At 40.5% G+C, this 13,272-nt stretch overlaps 1 pseudogene; it reads right to left on the reverse strand.

The window, feature by feature from the left end:
• Positions 1-777: 777 nt before the first annotated feature.
• On the reverse strand, positions 778-12,976 carry LOC136502106 (uncharacterized; annotated as a pseudogene).
• Between the last annotated feature and the right edge of the window lie 296 nt (positions 12,977-13,272).

A 13,272-nucleotide genomic window follows, 5' to 3' on the forward strand; every position in this document is an offset into this window, starting at 1 on the left:
TTCTTAGGGTGATTTGGTGTTGATTTTATATATAGTAAGTACCAAATAACTTGTACCAATTAAATTCCTAGAGGTTCATCTCTAGCTAGCTAGCTAGATCTCAATCGAAATTAGGGTGACTACCCAATGCATGTCTAGTAATCGCATAAGATGTTCTACATCGATAACCAACTCCATTCCAAGTTAGGATGATTATACGAAAATAGAGTGATTTTGTAGTGACTACATAGTAAGCACCAAATGTACATCAAGATATTGTGTATGTCCTATATTTAAGAATATGAAATGACAGAAATTCTTGAAATTTTGACAAAATTTCTTTGAAATTCAAAAAGGTATGAAATTTGGTCAAAATCTCGGCCAAATTCTACTCCTTAGTTTATCACCACTCTGTCTTCAAAATTCTCTCGGCCAAAAGGATGTTGTGTAACGAAATGATATTCTTTTCTTTAAATTTATTTTACTTGCTAAAATTTGTTATTTTATCTGTATAATGAAATTTGGTCTTCAAACTTGCAAAATCTGTACCTTTTCTCACTTGAACTGGAGTACATGTGTGCAAAAACTGTGTGGATTACATGATGAAAACAGAAATGGTCATAATCCAAATAGGGGCAGCTTGCAATACTAAACAAGGAAATTATAGACATAATATAGTCATAAATCCAAACAAAAATGTCTTGTTGTTTCCAAATATGGGTTCTTAACTCTATTACTAAACAGGGGAAATATTATAATAATAATACATGACAAATGATCAGATCACTAGTACAGAAACTACTCATCGTCGCTATCTACTTCAATAGGGACATCTTCTTCTTCACTCTAGTACTCCATCAGTGTGTAATCCTCTACCTCATCACCCTCTTCATCTTCACTAATAGTCTTTGATTGATTTTCCTTTGTAAGTCGAGCAACCTCAGCAGCATCAACAAGAGGGCTAGCCTCATTAGCCCTATTCAAAGGCATGTCATGTAACATCTCAGAAACTTCTGGTCTTCTACCAGTGTCCACAGCACATGTCTGCTCTTGATAGGGTGCAGCAGTGGATACGACACCGTCTATTTCAGACACATTGTACAAATGACGATGCTTAAATGTCTAGACGATCCGCCAATTCGTTCCATTCTTAATATCTGGCAAATAGAAAACCTATGTAGCTTGAGTTGCCAAAATAAAATAGTCTTTCTTGTACCACAAGCTACCAATATTGATGCTTTTACAAAATCCATCATCCCTTACTGCAGTATGCTTACCATCCAATTTATACCAGCCACATTTAAAAACAACAATAGTTCTTTTTGTACCATCATCCTTGGTGTTGTACTGTAACTCAATAATCTCATTCAATGTACCATAAAAATCAATCATCTCACTTCTGTATGCACCTGCACAGGCCACCCTAGAGTTTTGTGTCTTCTTGTTTTTGTCACGCTCGACGGTGCAGTACCACACACCATTGACAACACATGTGGAGTATGATCTTACTCTAAGGTCAGGGCCACAAGCTAGAGCAAATATATCATCATCTACCTCCTCTGATGCCTTCAACCTCCACACCTGCAAAGGGAATGTCTTAGCGCCAAAATAATTATATACAAGATAACTAAAAATTTAGGATAACAATAAGATACTAACATAATTCCTGAACCAACTCCCAAATCCCTACCATGTCCTTCTTTCAAGATCTGCAGCAGCCACCCCTACTATTGTTAATTCATCTTCAAACATTCTATAACTCAAAAATAAAAAAAATCAGTAAGTTGCTAATCTTAAAATCATTAAGAAACAGATGTAATATACAAAATATAGATTTAAGAACATACTTTATGTACTTCTTGGCATGATCACAATTATGGAGAACATACCAAACCAACTTATCAAGTTCCTCAGAGTAGGAAAGATCACATGCACCAATAAGATTGACACTGTGCCCAAAAACATCAGCAATATAGGCTGATTGATATGAAAATCCAACATTTCTTGGGAGTCGATTAAACCTTGTCTCTACATCATCCATATATCTCGAGCAAAATGTGAGGGCTTCATCTACCACATAAGCCTCTACAATTGAGCCTTCTAGGCGTGCCTTGTTCCTAATAGACCTCTTCAAAGTATACAAGCGTCATTCAATTGGGTACTGTTGATGCAAAAGTGGATCTACAAACACAAAGGGCTAATACCCGAATCGATATCCAAAGCGTGCTAGTCGATTTGACCTGTTAATCGACAAGGATGAAGATACGAGCACTTTGGTCCTGACAACAGCGATACGCCCGGAAGTCACGGCCAAGAGGTACTCACGCGGAACTCGAGAATCACCGAAGGTCGCACTGAAGCGATGCAACTCGCCGAATCAATGAGAACTCATAAAAAGGAAAAAATATGCAAATTGACGAAGTCGCAGAAAAGTAAGTAGATGCAAATAGGAGTAAAAATTGGTTTTGATATTGATTGATTTATATTACATTGCCCCTCAATCTATATTTATACCCTGATCTAAAGAGACATAACCAAATATGACTAGGACACCAAGTCCATATCTAAGGAAACACGTGACTCTTACATGAATCATACTCTAACAAATATAGAAAAGGAAATCAACTCCTATCTATTTCCCTATCTGCCTCAATTACGATGGAATTCTCACCGACCTCCTTTCCATCGGCATACTTCCTGTTTCATCAGCAGTAGTTTTCAAGCCTTCCTTCATCGGCATCGACAATAACATCTCCAACCTTATCGGCAACGCCCGAGTCTAAATCAACCTTTCCATCGATCACCACCATTCATCGACAACCATCTTTACAAGCTGATTTTCATCAACTGTCAGTGTATACAGTAACTTTTCTCCTGCCGATTAGCCCACTCTGATCATTTTGACACGTGCAAAAAACGGTGTCAACACATGCCCCCAATTTCAGAGTATAAAACCATTAATGCTCCGAAATTTACTCCAGATAACGTTTGCCTTCGCCCAATTACCGTAACTCATCCTCCAAGCCAAAACTTGATCTGTTATCAAATCTAATCAAATCTAGTCCTGATTCACGCACCTCAGTAAATATCGCACAATTTCCAACCACTCTTGCCCTGATTATGGTTAAGATACCAAAACAATAATCCATCGGCAAGATCCTAACATAATAATGCCGCCATTTTCAGAATTAAAATATCCTGTACCGAGATCTCTTCCAAGTCATGATTACTTGCCATCAAATCATCTGTACAATCCCTTGATTATCATGCGAATAGTTACCATATCCATCTGAACCACCTCGACCCACATGCGCGCGGCATAGAGACAAGTCCAGAATACCCCTACTCCAAGCGGCTTATAAATAGATTTCTCCGGAACGCTCATCTTCTACCCTCAGACTCCAATCTTTGGCATTCTCTCTTTCCGGCGGCGACTCCGACGAACAATTGCGCGACCTCAACCAACAAGAACTTTTCCCCAGCATTAACCTCAAGTCTCTAGCTTGTGCCCCCATCTACCTCAAGATAATGGCAATCAACTTCAACGTCCCTGCGGTTCGTTCTACTTCCATTACTTTTTACCTCGATTCCTCTGGTCTTTGCGAGTTCATACAGTTGGTAATTTTTTCTCTTTTTCTTTGTTCTTCGGATCCTCTAAACTTAGGAACTTCGCAACAAATTAGTTATTCCAACCGATCAGCTGCATTTCCAATGCCTAGGACCAATGGGCAACCCAGATCCAACTGATCTGATTAATGCAGAGGTTAACAGAATCCCTTTTAGAGCCCAAAATTTCTCTCTGAATTTATGGAAAGATACATTCCGATCTTGGCCCAAAACCACCAAAGGTTGGAAAGATTGGTACTTGAGGGTCAACAGGTTGATGCAAGTACACTAGGCAGAACGGAAGCTAGACCAATGCATTAGGCTATCCATTGCCAATATGCAAAAGAACGAGTCAATGATGATTGCAGCTGCTTACTTCTGGTCAGACATAACAAACACTTTTATGTTTGGACATGGCCCCGCTACTCCCACACTTGCCGATGTCTACATGCTCACTGGCTTGGACATTTCAACTGCCGATGAAGGCTCCATCTATGGCAAAAAATCTGAATATAGGGTGAATACCCGCAACATCAGCGGTTGGATGGGATACATTCAAGAATGCCAGAGGACCGGGACAGTTAACCAGATGGAACATGCCACATTCTTGAATATGTGGTTAGAAAAATTTATCTTCTATGGTCGATCAGTAGGACCAACCAACGCCTTCCTCCCCGCGGCTGAACTCTTGGCTAATGGTGTAAGGTTCCCTCTTGGCCGATACCTTCTGAGCTCCACTTATCATCTTCTTCATCAAGTGTCTCAGAAACTTTTGCTTGGTGAACCCATCGGCAACTTAGGAGGCCCGTGGTGGTTTATCAACATGTGGCTGAATGCCCATATGCACAAACATTTGCAATGGGACTTCTTTGCCCAACAATTCCCACGAGAAATTGTTGAAGACCACGTGCTTGGGGATGAGGAATCAGCAACATGCTCACCCCTCAATTTTGGTGAAGCCATAATTGTCCTCCCTGGAACAGAGGCCAATGAAGACCAGATCGGCAGATTCTTCCAAAGCTTCTACAATGGTCTTTCTCATGACCAGATGGGCGATCGATCTCATCGGTCAGATTTGTAAATCCCCCCTCCCACCTCTCCCCCACAGTTGGTTTGCACGGTTTGCACGGAGAGGTTGGTTTGCACTAGATATGTTCCCTCTGTGCAAACTGTGCAAACCAACTGCGGGGGAGAGGTGGGAGGGGGGATTTGCAAAAGTGTAATTACGCCCGCTCCTAATCACACTTTTGCAAATCCCCCCTCCCACCTCTCCCCCGTAGTTGGTTTGCACGATTTGCACGGAGAGGTTGGTTTGCACTAGATATGTTCCCTACCAGGAACAGACTGATTTATCCGATATGGACCTTCCCAATTAGGAGACCACTTTCCAAACTTTGAACTTTTAGTCCCAATTGGTAAAATCAATTTCCAGACCAGATCTCCATCGGCAAACTCCTTTACCTTCACCTTTTTGTCATACCATCTGGCTACTCTTTTCTTATTTTCTTCGATGCTAACTAAAGCCCTTAACCGATGACCTGCCACATCTTCCAACTCATCCTTCATAAGAGTATCATAATCATCGGCTATCAGCTGATTTTGAGAACGTATTCGCCTAGAGCCAGTTTTAATTTCCCAAGGCAATACTGTGCCGTGTCCATATACTAACTAATAGAGCGTTACTTTGGTTGCACCATGACATGACATCCGATATGACCACAAGGCTTCATTTAATACTGTATGCCACCTCTTAGGATTTTCTTTAATTTTGCGCTTAATGAGTTTGATGATCCCTTTGTTAGAAGCCTCGGCCTGACCATTAGCTTGAGCATAATATGGAGAAGAATTTAAAACTTTAATTCCCATACCTACAGCAAACTCATCAAATTCTCCCGATGTAAACATAGTACCCTGATCGGTAGTGATAGTTTGAGGAATACCAAATCAGTAAACAATATGCTCTTTCACAAAATCGATCATATTAGCCGATGTCACCTTTTTTAAAGGAATTGCCTCAACCCATTTTGTGAAATAATCGGTAGCAACCAGAATAAATTTATGTTCTTTGCTAGATGGCGGATAAATCTGACCGATGAGATCGATAGCCCATCTCCAGAACGGCCAAGGTTTAATTATAGGGTTCATAGCCGATGCAGGCGCTCTTTGAATATTACCAAACTTTTAACACCCCTGACATCCTTTAGAATATTTAAAACAATCTTCAAGAATAATCAGCCAATAGTATCCATTCCTTCTGATCATCCACTTTATCTTGAAAGTCGATTGATGCGCTCCACACACTCCTTCATGAATTTCATCCATCAAGCTTTTTGATTCATCACTGCTAACACATCTGAGTAAAACTCCATCTATAGTTCGATAATATAATTCATCATCGAGGAGCACATACTTGGTAGCTTGGAACCTTATATGTATTTCAACCTTTTTATATGGATCCTTTAAATAATCGACAATCTCCTTTCTCCAGTCATCGGTATCGACTGCCGATGTTAGCACTTCCTGAATAGGCTGATACCCTGAAGCATGCTGAGCTAGTCGATTAGCCTCTTCATTATGCAGTCGAGAAATATGTTCAAGACGAAAATCTCTAAACCCTTTCAACAATTACAAACATCTTTCATAATACAAAATTAAAAACTTCACTTCGACATTCATAAATCCCAGCTAATTGATTTATAACTAGCATAGAATCACCAAAGATTTCAACAGCATCGGCACGTATCTCCTTCAGCAATTCTAACCCTTTTATCAAGGCTTGGTATTCAGCCTGATTGTTTGTCGATGTAGCAACAATCGGCAATTAAAACTCATACTTCCTTCCTTGAGGTGAAATCAACACAATGCCGATACCTGCTCCTTCACCACATGTGGACCCATCGAAGAAAAGTGTCCAAGGAGCAACCTCCAGAGAGTCCACTGTATTACAATGCTGAGTGACAAAATCAGTCATAACCTACCCCTTAACTGCCTTAGTCGATTTGTAACGTAGTTCAAATTCTGATAATGCTAAAATCCACTTGCCGATTCTACCACTTAATATCGGCATCGACAGCATATACTTGACTACGTCGTCTTCGCATATGACCGTACATTCGGCAGATAACAAATAATGTCTTAATTTGACACAAGAAAAGTATAAACACAGACATAATTTTTCGATGACCGAATACCTTGTCTCAGCATCCACTAATCTTCTGCTCAAATAATAAATAACACGTTCTTTTCCTTCAAATTCTTGAATAAGAGCTGAACCGATAACGGTATCATCAGTTGACAAATACAACCTGAAAGGTTTCCCGTGTTGAGGTGGAACTAGCACTGGAGGATTTGTTAAATATTTCTTAATTTCATCTAGGGCTAACTGTTGCTCAGCTCCCCATACAAATTTCTGATTGGCTTTCAATTTAAGTAATGGACTGAAAGCCTTGATCTTACCCGACATATTAGATATGAATCTTCTAATGAAATTAATCTTACCAATCAAAGATTGCAATTTAGTTTTATTGGTAGGAGCAACCACCTTGTTAATTGTATCAATAGACTTCCCACTAATTTCGATGCCCCGCTGATGCACCATAAAACCCAAGAATTGACCTGCCGATACACCAAATGCACATTTATTATGATTCATCTTCAATCCATGCTTCCTTGTGCACTCCAGTATCTTTCGTAGATCGGCTAGATGTTTTGTGATATCTCTAGACTTAATCACTACATCATCAATGTAGATCTCCACTAATGTACCGATGTATTCATGAAAAATAAAGTTCATAGCTCTTTGATAAGTAGCACCGGCATTTTTCAAACCAAACATCATGACTATCCACTCAAACAACCCTACATGACCTGGACATCTGAAAGCAGTCTTGGGAATATCTTCTTCAGCCATGAATATTTGATTATAACCTGCATTACCATCCATGAAGCTGATAATTTGATGTCCGGCTACAGCATCAATCAACAAATCAGCAATCGGCATTGGATAGCCATCCATTGGTGTGGCTTTGTTGAGATTCCTGAAATCAATACAAACACGAAGTTTTCCATTTTTCTTATAAACAGGAATCACATTAGAGATCCACTCTGCATATCAACACTGCCGAATAAACTTTGCCTCAATTAATTTAGTTATTTTGGCCTTAATGTCAGGAAGTATATTAGGGTTGCATCGACGCGCTGGCTGCTGATGTGGCCGAAATCTAGATTTGATAGGTAACCGATGTTCAACTATCGATCGGTCTAATCCAGGCATCTCAGTATAATCCCAAGCAAAACAATCTTTATACTCTTTTAACAAATCAGTTATTTGCTGCTTACACTTGGAATCTAACTTAGCACTAATAAAAGTAGGTCTTGGCCAATCGCCATCACCAATATCTACTTCTACTAAATCATCTGCCGATGTGAACCCTTGACCTAATTTTCCATCATCGGCAAACCTATCCATTAAAACTCTTCTTCAGAACCGACTGCTTGGATCGGTGGAATTTCATAATCAACAACTCTAAGGAACTCTTTTTCCCAAACTTCTCCTGATATGCATTTAGTTCGCTCATAAGTATCTGATTCTGCCGATGCGATGATATAAGAAGAATCACCAGGGACAAACTCAATCTTATCCCCAATCCACTATATGAGGCATTGATGCATTGTAGAAGGAACACAACAATTAGCATGAATCCAATCCCTCCCTAGAAGTAGATTATATGCACCCTTGCCATTAATAACAAAGAACGTCGTCGGTAAGGTTTTGCTGCCGAAGGTCAATTCAACGCATACTGCCCCTTTAGCCGGTGACACATTGCCTTCAAAATCCTTCAGCATCATATCGGTTTTGGTCAAGTCTTGATCTCTCTTACCAAGTTTCTGATACATCACATAAGGCATAATATTAATCGCAGCCCCTCCGTCGATAAGTATCTTAGATACAGGCTGCCCATCAACTCTGCCTTTCATAAATAAAGCCTTAAGATGCTGTCTCTCGTCATCGGTAGGTTTCTCAAAAACAGCCATCATTGGATCTAGTGTCAATTGAGCTACTTGATCAGAGAGAACAACTTCTTCCTCATTATCAGATACTGCCAAAAACTCCATCGGCAACATGAATACCATATTAACATCTGCCGATGGACCCTTATTTTTGTGTTTTACCTGCCACTGCTGATGACCGGACCTCTCATTGGAGGAATTTTCCTCTTGGTATAAATCCTCCTGATGCTCACGTTGCATCCTCCTTTTCTATGTCTTTGTCAGACCCTCCGGGCACCATCGAGGAAACTTGGTTTTCCAAACCAACTGATAACAGGTCCCAGTTGATTCTACACGGCATATATTAGGGTCCCTGTAGAATATTTCTTCATCGAGAACTCTTGCGTTTGCCATCTCCTCAAGCTCCTCTTGATTCCTTGGAAAATATCCAGCGCGTTTACCAAGCCTTTCATGTACACTAAGTCTGCCCCCCAGCCGATCATGCACTGATGCTCTGCCTCTAATCGGCTCATTGATAAATAAACCCTGATTGCCAGGTTGAAACCTCCTTTCTGACTGATTGACCCCATAATAACCATTGCACTCAGGGCAATTTTCAACAGTTGGTAATTTAATACCTTCTTCCCAGCAATGGATGAAAAACAGGCACCTCCAATGATCTTTATGCCGATACCATTCTTCCCGACGTCTCTCTTCTTGCTGTTGCTTATATCGGTCCTTACGCTGATGCCAACCCTCCTGCTACCTTCGATGGGTAATCACAATGCCAGGTCGAGGAGGGTTTTTGGAACTACTGCTTTCTCCTAGCAAACCCTTACTTTTTGCATCATCGATAGTTATCCGATGTTGGGGATCCACTGATGCATTTTTCTCAGTAGCCTCTGACATCAATACCTTGGTCTTCCCTTTGGCCTCCAACATATTTGCTGAAAAAGGGTGTTGATCAATTTTCATCGGCTTCTGGGCCTTGGAAGTACCAAACTTAATTCTCCAAGATTCAATAGCCGATTGTAACTGTTGCCTGAACACCTTGCACTCATTTGTACTGTGTGAAGTTGCATTGTGCCATTTGTAGTACAAGATCTTCTTCAACTCTTCTGCCGATGGGATCATATGATTAGGTGACAGCTTAATTTGGCCCTCTTGAAGCAGAAGATCAAATATCTTGTCGGCCTTGGTGATATCAAAGGTAAACTTTTCTGGCTCTTTCTGACCAAAGGGACAAGATATCGGCTTTTTATTCTTAACCCACTCAGCTAAGCCGATAACTGGTTCTTCATCAGAATCAGAATCTCCTACTTCTTCAACAAATGATACTTTTTTACTCCAATTCTTTTTAGGTTCAAAAACCCTAGTATCTTGATCAGAGATCCTTTGTACAAGATGACTGAGGCTTTCAAACTCCTGAGAAGCATATCTGTCTTTAAGATGTGGCAATAACCCTTGGAAAGCCAGATCGGCAAGCTGCCAATCATCCAGCACTAGGCTGTAGCACTTATTTTTTACATCTCGTAGCCTTTGCACAAAGCTTTTTACCAATTCATCATTACGCTGTCTCAATTTTACTAAATCGGTAAGCTTCTTTTCATGGATTCCAGCAAAGAAATACTTATGAAATTGTTTTTCTAGATCAACCCAAGTAATAATAGAATTTGGTGGTAATGAAATGAACCATGTAAATGCCGATCCAGACAAAGATGATGAAAATAATCGAACTCTTAATTCATCTCTGCTAGCTGCCTCTCCACATTGAATAATGAAGCGATTAACGTGTTCCATTGTTGATGTTTCATCTTGCCTAGAGAATTTAGTGAAATTTGGTACTTTGTACCGATTTGGGAGAGGAATTAAATCATATGCAGGAGGGTATGGAGTCTGATAAGAATAAGTATTAACCTTGGGCTTTATCCCAAACTGATCCTTCATAATTTCTGCTATCTTATCGGCCCAAAAAGCATCAGCCTCCTACTGATGAACTGGCTGAATTTCTACCAGAGGTGCCTGCTGATATCCCTCCACATATCTTTGTGGCCCACGATCTCTAGCAATCGGCATATTTGCCGTTACTTGTGGTCCATTAACCTGTTGGAAAGGATTCATCGACTGAGCTACCGATGCTTGATTCTGGAAACTAGCTTGCATATGACCTTGTTGAATCCCTGCAACCTGCTGATTTTGCTAAACTGTATGTTGAACAGGTAACTGTCCTGACCAACCACTATTAGAACTCATCGGTACAAAACTTACCGATGGCTGGTAATTTGCTGATATTGTTGGATAATTATAACCAGCTTGAGGCATGAACTGAACCCCAGTTTGACTCATAGCAGGGGCTTTCTGCTGCATCGGTAGTAAGCTTGCCGATGGACTTGAATTGGGTGTTTGAACCAAAGACATCTAGAAACCTCCTGGAGTTGGTTGCACAGTAGTTGCTATGGCATATTGAGGCACTTGAGCCATCGGCGAAACAGCTGATGGTATAGGAGCTTTTCCTACTGCATCAAACACTTGAGATAACCCAGGATTGAAAGCAGATGACTCTGGAGGCATACCATATCCCCACCAATTAGCAGGAATCTGGCTATTCTGAGACACAGGACCTGACATAGCTGATGCCGATAGATCTGTATTAAGCTGAACTTGTCCTCCTGGTAGTACCGGATCTGATCGTATCAGTGTAGATTGAATATTAGGTAAGCCTGCCGATACTGGAGGAGAAGTAACTTCTATACCCACAACGACCGAGGGAGCCGATGGAGTATTGACAGATGCTAGCTCTGGTTGGTGATAGGCAGGCCCAACATAATGCGGTGACGCTTGTCCTTCTTTGAGAGTTCAAACCATAGCATTATGAACAGTATTGGATAGCACATTGGAATGATTAATCAAAGCATGATTTACTGCAGAATTAACCATCTCTTGAAGCTTACCAGGATTGGAGTCAAAGGTAACCTGCCGAGGCAATGGCAAATCTTGCTTCTAGATGACTTGTCCACTCTTGTTCAGGCTAAACAATTTCAGACAAAGCTGCCTGTATTCTTCTACAGCCTTTTCCATAGCCTGCCTCTGCTCTTCCTTAAGATCTTCTTCTGATACCGCGATAATGTTCCCTGAATTGATCTCGGGATTGAACATATTGATCGGATTGATTTGTCCCACCGAGCGTGCCAAAAGATGTGTTGATGCAAAAGTGGATCTGCAAACACAAAGGGCTAATACCCGAATTGATATCCAAAGTGTGCCAGTCGATTTGACCTGTTAATCGACAAGGATGAAGATACGAGCACTTTGGTCCTGACAACAGCGATATGCCTGGAAGTCACGGCCAAGAGATACTCACGTGGAACTCGAGAATCGCCGAAGGTCGCACTGAAGCGATGCAACTCGCTGAATCAATGAGAACTCATAAAAAGGAAAAATATGCAAATTGACAAAGTCGCCAAAAAGTAAGTAGATGCAAATAGGAGTAAAAATTGGTTTTGATATTGATTGATTTATATTACATTGCCCCTCAATCTATATTTATACCCTGATCTAAAGAGACATAACCAAATACGACTAGGACACCAAGTCCATATCTAAGGAAACATGTGACTCTTACATGAATCATACTCTAACAAATATACAAAAGGAAATCAACTCCTATCTATTTCCCTATCCGCCTCAATTACGATGGAATTCTCACCGACCTCCTTTCCATCGGCATACTTCCTGTTTCATCGGCAGTAGTTTTCAAGCCTTCCTTCATCGGCATCGACAATAACATCTCCAACCTTATCGGCAACGCCCGAGTCTAAATCAACCTTTCCATCGATCACCACCATTCATCGACAACCATCTTTACAAGCTGATTTTCATTGACTGTCAGCGTATACAGTAACTTTCCTCCTACCAATTAGCCCACTCTGATCATTTTGACACGTGCAATAAATGGTGTCAACAGGTACATCCACCCGAACTGCATAGGCCCATGGAGGATGGACTCATCAGGCAAGTGGACAGCAAGGTGAACCATGACATCAAAAAAAGTAGGGGGAGATTTTCTCAAGCTTGCACAATATGACATGTATTTTAGTCTTCATTTGAGCCAAGACATCTTTGATAAGTTTTTGGTTGCACAATTCCTTAAAAAATTTGCTAAACTCAACAAGTGTTTGATATATATCATCATCCAACAGCCCTCTCACCCCAGCAGGTATAATCCTTTGCAACAGAATGTGGCAGTCATTAGTTTTCAGGCCTTGCCACTTGATTGAGTCAGCATTTAAGCATCTTTGTATATTTGAAGCATATCCATCTAGAAACTTGGCCTCCTTTAAGAAATTACAAAATTCAATCTTCTTTGACTTGGACAACGTATATTGAGCTTTGGGCATGTCATATGAATCTCCACTATGATGTAATTACAACTCCTTTCTAATTTTCAAATCAACCAGATCAAGCCTTGCATTAACTGTGTCCTTTGACCTCCCTTTTATGTACAGAATGGTACCAAGGAGGCTTTCACACACATTTTTTTCAATATGCATGACATCAAGATTGTGTCTAAGCTTTAGAGATGGCCAATATGGTAAGTCCCACAAACAAATCCTTCTACCCTAAATTGGCACACAATTCCCTGAACGCTTCCTTTTCTGTCCTACTCTAACATCTCTAACCTTTTCTAATTCTTCTAGC

This window comes from Miscanthus floridulus, chromosome 1 (genome assembly GCF_019320115.1).
Source record: "Miscanthus floridulus cultivar M001 chromosome 1, ASM1932011v1, whole genome shotgun sequence".
Lineage (NCBI taxonomy): Eukaryota > Viridiplantae > Streptophyta > Magnoliopsida > Poales > Poaceae > Miscanthus > Miscanthus floridulus.